Source organism: Cricetulus griseus, chromosome 2 (genome assembly GCF_003668045.3).
Source record: "Cricetulus griseus strain 17A/GY chromosome 2, alternate assembly CriGri-PICRH-1.0, whole genome shotgun sequence".
Lineage (NCBI taxonomy): Eukaryota > Metazoa > Chordata > Mammalia > Rodentia > Cricetidae > Cricetulus > Cricetulus griseus.
The window spans coordinates 352,527,106-352,539,529 of NC_048595.1; positions in this window are offsets into that span (position 1 = coordinate 352,527,106).

A 12,424-nucleotide genomic window follows, 5' to 3' on the forward strand; every position below is an offset into this window, starting at 1 on the left:
CACATTAAATAAACAAGGTAATATCTATATCAAGTAAAGTGAGTCTGCAGTGATAGTAACTCTCTCTAGGTTAGCCATCATCACACAGTTAAATATTCCAGAGTAGTAAGCAATATTGTCTTACAGAAAGATGTGCATGGCTATAATGTGATGTATTTATTGAGATGTCTACTGTCTAATAACTTTGGACATTTAAGCAACCTTCATTCAGTTCACATCTTTATGTAATCTATCAGTTCATTCAGTTCTTCAATGAATGTTAATATATTCTCATTATAGAGATAAGTTTCCATGTTAGAATGCTTTTAACTTTATAAAAACAATGAACAACTTGTAGAACTTTGTCAAATTTTTGTGAATACACAATAAATCCTGACTATTCATCCATATTATGATATCATCCATTATCATTACTTCTTACTTCAGTGGTATGGTTTTCTTGTTTTTGAGCAGATGTGTGTGTGTGTGTGTGTGTGTGTGTGTGTGTGTGTGTGTGTGTGTGTGTGTGTGTGTGTGACTTAAATGTAGGGCCAATTTATGCAAATGAGTACCTCTGCAACAGACTGATATCTCTATATCAAGTAGAATACTAGTAACAGTCCATGCACCATTGCTGATACAACCTCTCTTGAAGTCCACTGGTTATACTAGGATTCACTCAAAGCACTATGAATTCTATGGTTATGGAAAACTGAGTAAGAGGAATCAGTATTACAATATTATTCATAGTGTATCACTGTATGTTCTAAATATTATATGTGCCACTACCCTTTAGAATGACTGAACAATTTTTCCAATCTCATGATATTTCATAGATAGAACCAGTTTGCACAGTCTCTTTAAGTTGGCTGCTTTCTCTGTGCAATATGCATTAAACTTTGCTTCATCATTTCAAAGCTTCATAGTTCATTTCTGCTTTATATCTAAGCAATGCTCTTTTTTTGTAAATATACCACACTCTACTTACCTTTTCACCCAGTGAAGGACATATGGGCCTTTTATGTAACTTGGAAACTATGAATAGTAAGCTATAAATATCTATGTATCTCTCTGTTTGATCATGAGTTTTTATTTTCATTTTAATCATTTGGTAAAAATGAGGGCAATGATTTCTGGAAAACATAATAAGAGAAATTTGAGATTCTTAGGAAACTGATTAATTGTGTTCTATATGAGGTACACCTTGTTAATTTTCACCAGTAGTGAATAAGAAAGTCCTCATTAATCCAAAATTTTTCTCATTCTTGGTTTTGCAAAATAAAATATAATATGAGGCACATTTTACACTCTAATTCAATATATATATATATATATATATATATATATGTTCTATGAATTACTCTTGCAATCTTTAAGTTCAAATACAGTTGAGTTTTTGTTATTCCATTGGTGAGTTTTATAGATTGTTAAATTAAGAAAAGAATATCCCCTGTGGATTCTTCAGTAACTTCTCACAGACTCAGATTTGTATAAATTTTGTGCCATTTTTAAAACCACTTCTATCAGAAGTTGTAGCATATCTACTATGTTCTAGACAGTTGTCTATAATCCATACTGGAATTTCTACTTTCCTCCTCAAAAAAAAATCTCAAAAGATTATTTTTTTGTTGTTAGTCCTATGTATGTGAAAGATACATAACTTCATAATGTTGAGGCACTTGCCCCAAATACTTCACAGGGTACTCTACAGGCAATATTTTATTAAAATAAGAAGTTTATAAGGGTGAAAATACTCATCTTTCAATTACTACATGTATATTTCACACATCTAGGAGATACAGATTTGTTAAGTATTCATACTCTTTACTTGGCATGTTGGTGATTTCCCACATGAGACTATTTAGGTCAGTATGATTAGATTTTAAGTGTTATTAATGATTTGTCAGTATAGCAAGGGCCTCAAAATAGTACTGAGTCATTTCATTTATTGATATATCTAAATTTAATTTTCACAGTTACTATTCAAATCAATGTGAATAACTTAGAAATGTAGTACAAAATATTAAGAAAGTGGGGTCATGAAACAATAGAAAATAAGAAGATACAGTTAACCCCAGGTTTTCCTCTCTGTCTATATGCCATCCATCTCAAAGGAAGCTGAAGGATCTCACAAAACAATTATTAAATCATGTATTAAACAGGCAAAGTTATACCGAGTTAAGACCTGATAAACTATAAGGGGCAATATGGGAAGGCTTAGTGAGAAGGAGGCAAATATTTTATTTATTTCTTAATAACTATGTAAAAATATTTTCTTCATGTATCTGAGTAGATCTTCTACTTCTGCAGAAATAAAATACCATGACTCTTATAAAAGGAAAACATTTAATTGGGTGGTTTACAGTTCATATTTTCAGTTGATTATCATCCTAGGGGAACAATGCAGCAAGCAGGCATACAAGATCCTAGAGAAGTAGCTGGTAGAATTATACATTGATATGCAGACAACAGGAAGTGAACTGAGACACTAGATGTGGCTTGAACATATGAGAGTGGAAAACCTGCTTCCACAGTGACAAACTTCATCCATCAAAGCCACACCAACTTCAAGAAAGCTACACCTCTTAATATTGCCAGGCCCTGCAAGCTTATATGGCCAATTACATTCAAACTTCCATATCATTTAACTAAGAACTAGTTATTGGTGACAGTATTTGGGATTCTCAAAAAGAAGCCTGATTCTATAAATTGTGCGTGAAATAGTATTGCAGAGAAAGCAATTCTAGGGAAAACCATATGAAAACATGATTAAAAGGAGTATTAAAGGTGCTGAAAGAGATGACATCCTTATAAAATAACACTATAAGAATTTGTGTTTGTGTGTGTGTGTGTGTGTGTGTGTGTGCTGTGTAATCCACAAAGAACCAGTAAAAGGTAACAAACACATGTACACACACACACACACACACACACACACACACACACACACACACACACAGAGAGAGAGAGAGAGAGAGAGAGAGAGAGAGACAGAGAGAGAGACAGAGAGAGAGACAGAGAGAGAGAGACAGAGATTTTCTCAGAGAATCTAGTAATCAGTAAGTGTCGACACTCCATTACCTCCCAGTGGTATTGCTGCATAAACCATAGTCAAATATAATGCAGGGACACACATAAGTAGCACAATGTTTTGAGTGCTAACATGATATAGAGACAGCGGCTTTCAGCCTTAATACTTTCTTTGTAACTAAGTCATTTTGTTGTTATTGTTGTTGTTGTTTTCGAGACTGGGTTTCTCTGTGGCTTTGGAGGCTGTCCTGGAACTAGCTATTGTAGACCAGGCTGGTCTCAAACTGACAGAGATCTTCCTGCTTCTGCCTCCTGAGTGCTTGGATTAAAGGCATACACAGTGAGTCATTTTTTTCTAATTTATCAATGGTCTAACTTAAATATTGCAGAGCGTATGCAGTTTAGTGTATATACAGATAGAAAAAACATTTTGGAGATTTAGATCATACAAACTGGTCAGGAAATGGATAGTTACCACAGTAAAGACAAATAGTTATGGTTGTAGTTTTCCTTAGTTATAATAAAAGATAAGTTGCACATAAAACTGTACACTCACTCAGAAAGATATAGCTGATGATAGGATTTTCTATATATTTTGCCAAAAGTTAATACATCAAATATTGTTAACTGTAGTTCTTGATTAATAGATGTTTTGTTATATATAATTTTACTATGTTAGATTTAAAACCTTTCTTTTTATTTTGACAGAAAAAAGGAGATGGTCTTCTGTACTTATGTTTCTCTTATTGGTTGATGAATAAGACACTTTTTGGCCAATAGCCAGTAGAGGCAGGAAGAGAGGCAGGGCTAGGAGTTGAGGAGAATTCTGGGAAAGGTAGGCAGAAAGGGACCATGAAGAGGCACCTTGCTACACAAATAGTAATATGCTAGATCACGGGTAAGCCACAGCCTTGTGACAATACATAGATTAATAGAAATGGGTTAGAAATTAAGAGAGAGCTAGCCAATAAGAAGCCCCAGAAATTGTACAACAGTTTAAAAATTAATAAACAAATAGCATCTCTGTGTGTTCATTTGGGGTGAAGTGGCAGCACCTGGCAGGACAGAGAAACTCCAACAAGAGAGGACATAGGTGAAATCGACTCTTTGTATATGACCCAAATGCAGTTACTGCTTTCCTCATGATATGAACAAAAGTGACAACAGACAGGTACAAATAAGCTGCATTCTTTGTGTTAGCCAAACTGCAAGTCAGCAAACCCTTTATTAACTCATAATATTTTGTATATACTAGAAGTGATTAAAGTTATTATGCAAGATTAATAAAAAAACTTGTAAATGGCCCCATTGAGATTTTTTGATAAGCTATAGTTAACAAAGATAATGATAGTCATGAAATTGTATCAAAAGGAGTTCAAATTTAAAGTCAAATTAACTATGCAAATTTTTGGACAGAATAATCAAACTAAACTATTTTTAAACCTCACATTTAGGTATTTTTCCATATTTCTGCCCCAACAAAGGTCAATATAGAGTTGAAGGAATGGTTTGCAGAACAGAAACTATGGTGCTCAGGAGGCTGAATTTTAATCAGTGCTTTATTCAGATTTGCCATTCTGTTCTTGCCAGGTACGGTTCTTGGGATATTTTTTTCTTTAAATTCCTTTAATGCATTTGGACAAACTACCTGTTTAAGCAATAAACCAACTTTGGTGAAAATTATCCCACTATAAAATGTGTTGAAGATTATTTGATATATTGATAGATGCATTACAAATATCACTTATATATTTTATTCCCAGATAAGCAGAAATATTTCCATTTTTACATTTCATCTGAAATTAAGAAATCAACATAAGTAGAAAACACAACTGCTATTTACTAACATATCTAATTAGAAATGGCAGAGTTTAGAAGCTATATATAACTGACAAAATTGAAAACATGTATCATTCTGTATTACATTTAAAATCAAATGACAAATAACAAATGACTTCATACATTCATTATGCCAAGCTGTCTGCCAGTCATTGAGAATCTACTTTTCTGTTTTCTCACAATAGTATGCTCATATCTACCAGTCTTCCCACGATGAGGCATCTACACAACTACATAACAAATGTTCAGTACACAATGAGCTAAATATCCACAAGACCACTTTTTTAAAATAACTATCATGGTAACAAGATTTTCAATTTGGCTGCATGACTTTATTTCTTTTACTTTCTTTACACATCAGCTATACTTATGATTTTTTTTGCATAAGTTCTGTTGTCTAAAGTTACTCTACTCAGCAACACCCATGTGGACATACACCACAAAAACGGGTCCATCTGGTTTTAAATACTCAAGTTATTTTTCAATGCACTGACACTCAAGTCATTTGACTCTACAAATTTGAAAAGAGATCACAAATTTATTTTATATATGCATTATAGATAAAATATGGAAAAGTGTTTGCTTTTGCTTAATTCTGAGTAAGATAAACCAGCTTACCTAATGCTATCATGTGAACCATATTAACATTAGGATTATAAATAGAGCCTTAGAAACAAATTTACTTTCATGCACCATTAAATCAGCAGCTTTTCAAATATATCATTTACTAAATGAGTATGGAGAGTGTCTGTCTTTCTAAGACAAGCACTGCATTTTCTTCCTGTTGCCTATATAAAAATCACAAAGTTTACTGAAATAACTAATTGGTTTCTGGAGCTGGAGAGAAGGCTTGCTGTTGAAGAGCAATCATTTCTCTTGTTGAAGAAGTAGTTTCTGTTCCCAGAACCCACTTGTTAGCCCATAATCATCTTCAACTCCAGTTACAAGTCATCTGACACATTTGTCTCACTGCCATGGGCACCAGTTGTACACATGTTGCACAGACACATATGCAGGCAACAGTCATACACCTAAAATAAAAATAAATCTTATAAAAATCATATGTAGATATCTAAACAAAAGTATATCTAATTGGTATTCCTGATGTTTTATAGTAGAGTTTTACACAAAGCTACTTAAAGTAAATTAACAGTGTTTATTTCCACCTATCCAATCAATATCTTACATTAACAGGCAAGGCACTTCTCACAATTTTCTTAATAAAGTTTACTGCATATTTAGGAACTTAGTGATATTTTTGTTCAATCAACATTTGTTTTTTTTTTTTAGAGTTAACTGCTTTGAGCAGTGTTATAGTTTTTATAAGAATAGTATATTTAAGTATTATAGTAATACTTGGTCTTATAGTAATAGTAATTATGTCTATTTCTGTTTCAATTATTGTAGAAAAAATAACAAAATCACAGTAGGCAATACAATAAATTTATATTTTCCTGGCATGAACATCTAGACAGTATTTCAATGACAAACTGATTTGACTCAAAATACATAAATATGTGCAGAATTTGCTGTGACCTCACTAATCTCATTTCTCAAGTGTATCCTGAATCAACTAGGGATAGCTAGTTTATCTGTCTACCTTGCCCTATATGTCTGTTGGTATATTAATTCTTGTCACACAATTTTAAACAATTTCATGCCTCACAGTGGCACAAGAATGATCTGCTGTTGTTGAATCTAAAGATAGTTCTAGCTGATTTAAATGCTGTTGCTGTAGTGGCTTCTTCTCCACATTTTCAGGGCAGCTTAAATGCATCCTTTACAGGTAAATTGTCCCCCAGCATTGATGGGTATTGAGCCAGCACCGGAGATATCTTCTTTAAGTCCTTTGAACTACATTGCTGTAAGTGTCTCAGTATAATGACCTAATAAATTCAGGGTTAGGAACCTGTCCTCCCTATCTGTTTACCATACACCTCAAAGGAAGCTGGAGGATCTCACTAAAAACCTATTACTAAATCATGTATTAAACAGGCAGGTGTGTGACATGAGTGTATTTTAAGCAGTTGCATAAGTATAGACTAATATTCTTTAAACCACATATTGTCAGAATATTATACTTAGTAAATTTCAGTTTAGTTATAAATAGTGGTTGCCTGGAATCATTCTGCTCACAGGACATATGTCTTCACTACAAAGGAGAGAAGAGGGCTATTTTATGATACACTGTATGATACTTATATGCATTTCTCACACTAAGATACTCGGAAACCATATTATGACGCACACTTTATTAATCTTTGTACTCACATAGCAGTTCTGGAACTAGTTGGAAACCAGCCTAATGTACTTGTTAAGGCAAGAGGGCTAAAGTGTACACTTTGGAGTAAGCTGTTACAAAGTAACCATATACATATGCAACTAATTATTCTTGTGTCATTCTCTTTCCTTTTATCTTTTTATCACGTGTAAGCTACAGGTATCATTGTTTACTTGAATCATCTAATTCTATACTGTTAAGCATCATTGTAAGGCACTTGTCAGTACAAGTCAAAGAATGCAGGGTAATAGAATTCTCATGGAACCTCACTCAGGCAGCCTGGGAAGACAGAGAGGAATAAGCAGTCATTTCCAGGTGTGAGTCCTATAATTAGTTACCCATTTCCAAGTGATCAGCCATAAAACATATACAAACAAGACTAAATAAATGAACTCAGCAAGTAGTATTTAGGCATATGTAAGCACATGTACATATGTATATTCATATATACATATATATTATATATATAATAACAGATTTATTCATGGAGTGAGGGGATTACATTGAGGGAGTAGGGGGAAAGAGAAGAATGTACATATACATATATGTAAGTATATATATATGTATATATACATATATATGTGTGAGTATGTATAACATACAGTGTAGTATAGTATGATATATAATGTAATAAATTATATAGTATATGGTGTATTTAATATATGCAATACTTGACTTGGTGTGTGTTTTATATATATGTATTATACTATATATACAATGAACTATTTGTTAACATAAACATAAACGCACAAATCTGTATTTGGAAAAGGTGTATTATATAAGATACAAAACCTGGAACAAATGAGAAAGAAGTGGAAATGGGCACTTGAACCTGGATATTAATGTCTTCTAAGGATCCCATAAGCTTCTTGAAAACAAACAGAACAGAACAGATCAGACATGAAGAGAAACAGAAAGAACAGAACAACAGCAAAAAGATAATTAAGTGTATTGGATGCTTATTATTTCCTAGCACATTAAATATGTAGGTTGAAATATATTTATAGCATGACAGCTGCTACCTCAAAACTGTTTGAGGATCAAATACTATAATAAAATTTTAGCTAATTTTAAAAATTGCTTAATTTTTTATTTTTTGTATAACAAAACTGAGAACAAGACCTTGTTTAGCGTGGCACAGATAATTTTCAATAGATATGGCAAGGGATCCCTAATTGTCTTTCTTTCTTATATTAATTTGACAAAAAGAAATGGAGATCACCATCTGAAATAGATTAATAGAAAATACTGAAATTATGACTCTGGGATGAATTCTCAGGCTGTCACAAGGCATACCACCCGGAAATGAATTGCTCCTAAGTTTAGAATTTTCACACTTCATTTACAGCTGCCCAGTAATCCTTGTGCAACTGTTTATCTGATCAAGGAGTATGTAACTGGCATGCTATAGGTAATGTGTTTTATTTAATATTTCTGTGAACCCATGAGAGTAGTAACAGCTTATTCTTGGACTTGTTCAAGGGAAGTACTCTCGTTATAACTGGTCAGAGAAATACAGATACTTTAGAGATATAATAGTGATAAAATATACCCAAGAGAAATGGGGATCTTCCCCAGAAATAACATTTTGGGAAAAGAAAATGATTCAGATGGGGTAGAGGGGATAGTCTTTCAGAAATAGATGTCACATAGTTCAAATTAATTAAACCTTACTACAGGATAAGACTGAAGCCCATGAAATGATGGATTGGACCACACCTGGAAAACATGTAAAACAGAGATGAGTGCAAAGAGAACGTATTCTATATACTCTCTATTTCAATGCTATGGCCTAATGATTTCTGATTAAGTGCTTATATTATCTGGGATTCTTATCAGTCTTTTCAGTCAGGGGCTCTACACGATCATCAGTATGTGACAGTTTCTTCTCACGTTAGCCTTCCCATTGAAGTACAGAGCTGGGATGGTATTATAATTTTAAGGAGTATTTCTGTGTTGTTTAATGGCTCGGGGCTCATTTTCATGAGTTTGTTGCTTATTTATGTATAATCTCTCATGGAGAATATTTTACTGGTTTTATTGATTTGTAGGAGTTTGAATAGTGTTTCACAAACTATCCTCTTTGGCTTCTTCCTCATGGGTTAAGGATCTTGCCTTCTTATAGTACTGAGGAACGTTGGTGCACTGGCAGCATGGTCCACAGTTGAGCTGGTCCCACCATCAGTCATCCATCAAGAAAATGCACCACAGCCTTGTACACAGGCAGATCTTATGGAGACATTTTCTAAATTGAGATTTCTGCTTCCCAAATGACTCTAGCTTGTATCAAGTTGATATAAAACTAACCAGGCTAGTATGTACTTGGGAATTCTACACACTCATGCAAGGAGAGCTGCAGCAACATCACAGGCATCATTAACTTAAGCAGTTAAGTATGATGCCCTGGTTTTGGTTGACAAATGCTACTATTTTTAGAAACTTCCTTCATGTGTTGCATTGCTTCATTGCTTTTCTCCCTCATGTTAAAGAAAAAAAAAAGAGCCATACTTATGCTAATTTATTTTAAGATTACTCACCACAGCCCAGGGGTGATAAACATTGGCTGTCAGTATAATTAAGTCAGAGTGTGCCTCTTAAGGAAGTTCCACTTAGAGACAGCCATTACTGAAGGTAACTACAAAATGATCATTAATTTTAGGGCCACTTCTGGGAACTCTCCTAGTTATTATAAATCACTAAAATTGGTTTACAGCTGCACTTATATTCTTTAAAGTAACTTCGAAAGTGTAGTTGAACAGCTGATCAGCAAAATGAGTTGTTTTCTCTTCTTAACATGCTTATTTGCTACTGATTACTGTACAGGAAGCTATCTGTTGAATTTCAATATCAGAATATAAAATTATTGCTATTAAAACAAACAATTTGTTTTTAAAAGTAAGTGGGATTCATGTAATATAAAATTACAGATCTTGTGAGTGAAGGGTTATTCTGTGACTGGTTCAGAATGACATGAACAAATGGCTATCACACCAGATAAGGAACTACCAAAAAACCAAAGTAAAGGTTAACCTAAAGTCCAATTTTGTGAGCCACTGCAATTTGTTTTATTTGCATTGCTCAAAAGAATTTCAGTTACACAGAAACAGCTGACCTGAACAACGGGGAGATCTTGGTCCCCAGACTGATAGCTTGGAAATCAGCATGGGACTGATCCAGACCCCAGGAATGTGGGTCTCAGTGAGGAGACCTCAGAAATCTATGGGACCTCCTGTAGTAGATCAGTACTTATCCGTAGCCTAGGCATGGACTATTCCACATCCATGTGGAATGGGCTCCCATAGTCCACTTGGCACAGGGAGGGATACTCCCTGTTCCAAAACAAATGGGGATGGGCCTAGGCCCTATCCCATAGTCCCTAGGCCCTATCCCATTCCACATGGGCTCCCATATCCCATAGGCCCTATCCCATTCCACATGGGCTCCCATAGTGCATTTGGCACAGGGAGGGATCTCCCTGTGCCAAAAGAAATGGGGGTGGGCCTAGGCCCTATCCCAAAGACTATGATAGATTCTGATGACCCCCCTATGGAAGGCCTCACCCTCCCTGGGGAGAAGAAAGGATATGTGATAGGTAGGGTTTTTGTTGGGGGAGTGGTAGAGGAGGAGGGGGAGGGAGAGGGAACTGGGATTGACATGTAAAACAATCTTGTTTCTAATTCAAATAAAAAAATCTGCAAAAAAGGAATATCAGTTAAGTGTTTACTTATGGGAGCAGAAATAACTCAAAAGAGAATGGCGTCACTGAATCCCACTCAGGCATGTGTAATAGCTCACAAAAGCTGGAAATCTAATCACAGTGTATGTCTTGCAGGTAGATCATCAGTTTGGAGAGTATCCATTCCAGGTATTTCAGTTTCTCTAAGCCAAGTTCACACCATCAGTTTGATAGGTTGGTAGAACTTATTTCTGCATGGGGAACAAAGGCTTAGTGATTCTTCCAAGTTTCAGGAACTTTTAGAAGATAATCTGTATTGTTTACTTCCTAAATAGATATTAGGTTTTCTGTAGGATTGTGTGTTTCATCATGTCCACTTAAAATATGCTAATGTTTCAATGTTAACACTTTGAGTTTTAACAAGCTTCCTTCAAGATGGAAGACATTTTTTTTTGTCTTGGCAGAAATTTCTACACATCAAGGCAGTGTTTTCTCTTATGCTCATCCACAAATGGGAAATTATGTATGTTATTAATAGTTAGTAAATATTATTAAGTAAAACTATGACCACAGAATTTCAGTTTCATGCACTTTTATATTAAAGGAAAAGATTTCATATTTTTCATATTAGTGAGCAAACAGAAGTATTGAGATGGAGACCGTGACAAGAGCAAAGATAATACTGTCCATCCTATACACAGTTTGTCTTATACCCCTCTTCCTTTAGCTGTTCTTTCTCTCCTTTATATGTTACTTTACTGAGTGATGAACTAATAAATAAAAATAAAAGCCAAAGCCATCATAGTTTTCTAATGCATGCAAGGCTTTCAAAAACTCTGTAAAGTTACTATAGGTTTGGATCTTTGTATGGAGAGTACTCTTTGAACTTCCATGTTCTTCTCTATAGGATCAAATTATTAAACTAAAAACTGTCAATGTTAGATACAATTTCTCATCTCAAAGGGCATAAGACGGTTCACGCTGGAGCCTAGTATAAGTGGCCATGGCACAGGAACACAGATTTAGGTCACCACAAATCCCACTTTCCTTTGTGGTAACAGTCTGTGGAAGTTTTTTAAGGCAACCAGAATGAAGAAAGTCACGACTCAAGATACTTCCAATACATCTCTGAAATGTCAGACATGCAGGTTACAAGTGGGGAAACTGCTGTTATAGGTGTTAGTTAGTACTCAGGCATCTGTATTGGCCTCTACTTGGGGTTCTCACAGACTATGCCCTAGAACACCTCCTGTGCATAATCACTATAGGCCCTGCCCACTTTTCACCTTTCTCTTTCTCCCTCTGTCTGTATGTTCTTATCTCTACCTCTCTCTCTCTCTCTCATTGTCCCTCTCCCTGCCCTCTCCTTCTCTGCTTGCCTCTCCGCCCCCTGCCTTCTTCTCTTCTACTGTTCCTGTCTCCAGGAACTATCTTCCTCCTTCCCTCTCCCTTTCCCCATTTCCTTTCCTCTAACATAAAACCCTTCATGTGAACTCTGCCTAATGTCACATGACATCTTTTTCTCTAGCACCACTATTTTTTTTTTTGTTTTGTGTTTTTGTTTGTTTTTGTTACAACAATAGTCCCCAGATGCTGTCCAGTCTTTGGTTGGTGGGAGC